This window comes from Propithecus coquereli, unplaced genomic scaffold (genome assembly GCF_000956105.1).
Source record: "Propithecus coquereli isolate 6110/MARCELLA unplaced genomic scaffold, Pcoq_1.0 Scaffold94, whole genome shotgun sequence".
Classification (NCBI taxonomy): domain Eukaryota; kingdom Metazoa; phylum Chordata; class Mammalia; order Primates; family Indriidae; genus Propithecus; species Propithecus coquereli.
The window spans coordinates 3,961,423-3,964,359 of NW_012155729.1; the positions used below are offsets into that span (position 1 = coordinate 3,961,423).

The window sequence follows — 2,937 nt, forward strand, 5'->3', positions numbered from 1 at the left end:
CTCCCTCCCTCCCTCCCTCCCCACCTCTCTCAGACACAGTAAGAAGGTGGCTGTCCACAAGCCAGGAAGAGAGCCCTCACCAGGAACCCACCTTTCTGGATACCTTGACCTGGGACTTCCAGCGTCCAGAACAGAACTGTGAGAAATGAATGTCTGCGGTTTAACCCGTCCGGTCAGTGGGATCTTGTACGGCAGCCTGAGCCGACTAACGCACTTGACCTTGAGCCCTTCCCAGAGCCCAGTGTAAAATGAAGGTAGCGATTGTAACAATGTTTGCACTTGCCTTGATGTAGGCAAAACTGTTTATATTCAGATCCCACTAACTTATCTTTACTGTTGCTATCTTCTTTTTGTTGGTTAATTTTGAAATTAGCTTTCATTTCATATGTGTTTAGTCATTAAAAGTGAATTTAATTGGCCACTGAGGGGGTTTTCCAAGTTTATTGCCTGTTTGGGTCACAGTCAGAAAGCGAATGCTGAGGAACGGGCGTGGATTTTTAAATACCTTGTTTCATTACCCCTGGGCAAGGGCTTCGTCAGCACTTCTCAGATTCAAGGTCTTTATTCCCCAGGGAGAGAGCTCTGGAGTTGCCTCAAAATTCCTTATGCCCTAGACAGGTTGTCACTTTTATTAGAGAGGTGGAAGTGTATTCCTTTCAAATTTCATTCCGAGCAGTTCTTCAAGAGAAAAAAAGTAGACTAGTGAAAAAAGAGGAGCCTACTAACATTTTTCTTCGTTTCTACTTAAAACCCGCTGATAGCTTCTATTCTGTTTCCATTTTCAATACAGATCAAGGCTAAAAATTATTTCTCTAAAAGATAATTTCTTTAACCAGTTGACATATGAGAGCAAAAAAATCAAAACAATGTTTCTTCCCAAACACCTGTATTCTCGGTCCACTTCCTTTAGATCTGCTCCACTCTTGGTCACACTGGTGGGTCTCTTTGATACAAATATTTGCCGGGACAGCTCAGGTAATGCAGGTCCTTATTGTTCTCGTATGTATTTAGCATGTTGCATTTTCATTTTGCAACTTGCTGCACTCACACACCGTGGATAGCATTTTGCCTCCTCAAGAAAGGTGAACCGGGGAGCTCTGTCTAAAGTCCATGTCTTTCATGGCGGCTCTCAGGTGTTCTCACACCTGTATGTTGGCCTTTGGAGCTCCTGGTTCGTGGTTAGTGGTCTCAGAGCCCGGTGTCCGCCTGTAGCGCCGCACACCGATTTTCAGTGGATCCAGGCTATCATGGATTGGGGTCTGACTTCTGCTTGGACGGTGAATTCTGGAGATTGCTGCTAAATTGGTAACAGCCTGCACTCTCCGAGTTTGTTAGGGTGAAGAAATCAACAGTGTGTCCGGTGGACAGTGGGTAGGGCGTGCGGGGGGACAGCATTTTAAGTACAGTTGACCCGTGAACAACATGCGTGTGAACTGCGCGGTCCACTTACACGCAGATTCTTTTCAGTAAAAGTCGCACCAAGTGCACCTGCCTCCGCTTCCGCCTCCCCCACCTCCCCACCTCTGCACCCCTGAGACAGCAAGACCCTCCTCTTCCTCAGCCCGTTCAACGTGAAGATGACAAGGATGAAGACCTTTATGATGATCCACTTCCATTTAATGATGAGTAAGTAAATATATGTCCTCTCCCTTATGATTTTCTTAATAATATTTTCTTTTCTCTGGCTTACTTTATTGTAAGAATATCGCACGTGACACATATAACATAAAAATACGTGCTAATCAACTGTTTATGTTACGGTACTTCCAGTCAACAGGTTAAGTAGTTAAGTTTTGGGGGAGTCAAAAGTTATATGCAGATTTTTGACCGTGCAGAGGGTCGGTGCCCCTAACCCTTGAGTTGTTCAAGGGTCAACTGTGCTGCCCAGGATGACCTGCTGCGCAGGCAGCCAGCAGCGGGAAGGCGTGTTGCTGAATCAGTTTTGGTACAGTACACAGGCGACGGAATGCATCGAGCAGCCTGTATCTCAAGGGTTTTAGCCAGAAAAGTCCCCAGAGGTAGTTTTTTTTGCGGACCTTCCCGGGTGTCTCACTAAGCTCCCAGCTTTAACCACCCTGCACATTCAGAGCGTGAGGCTGCCCCGCCGTGTAAGGACAGTTCTTTCTGCTTCTTTCTCCTTCCTCTCTCGGCTTCCGCCTGGTATGGTTGGAGGCAGAGACCCAACAGTTGGAGAGGAAGAGAACAGAACAGAGTCACTGTGACACGCCTGCACTCCCTTCTGCCAGGGCGAGCCACTAGCAACTGCGACCTCTGCCCAGAGGGAAGGGTCAGGAGTCCTAGCTTTAACATAAAGACGGATGCGATGACTAATATTCTGGACTTGATGGTTTTAATTTCTCATCTGAGACCGTATTTTGTGACTTGAGAGAGACAACAGGTTTGTCTTTTACCCAGGAGTAAGTGGAAGAGTCATGCATCCTGTCCAAGTTTCCAACCAGGGGCAGGAAGATGAGCTGGGCTGAATACTTTTAAGAGTGACCACAGGAAACAAAAGTCTGAGTTCTAAGCCACAAACTGTGCTCGTTCCATGGACCAACTACACCTCCAAGGGAGGGTATTTAAGCGTCACAGAATTGGTTCCTGGGCATTTCTTTTATCAATGATACGCGTGAGTGTTTATCTTATACTCATTTCGATACCTGATGTGCATCATATTGGCGCCCACTTAACACAGAGACCGTGTGTCCCATTTAACCCGGTTCAGTGCAATCACTGTTTACTGTGCATAAGTCAGAGTCTAGAAAGGAAAGGAATAGTGACCAGAAACCCAAACGTGCCTCCCATGAAGACTTCCTTGACCTCCTTCTTACCTTCACCAAAAGGTCCTTGGCCTCCTTCTCCAGCCAGCGTGGGTAGAAGGGATTGTCCATGCGGATGGAGTGGAAGAGCTCTTCCTCGTCCTGCCCGTGGAAGGGC

The 2,937-nt window shown here is 47.0% G+C and overlaps 1 protein-coding gene across 1 annotated transcript in view; it reads right to left on the minus strand.

Moving 5' to 3' along the window:
* The window catches only part of PRKCQ (protein kinase C, theta), a 57,992-nt gene that overhangs the window by 7,939 nt on the left and 47,116 nt on the right, over nt 1-2,937 (minus strand). The window lies entirely within an intron of this gene.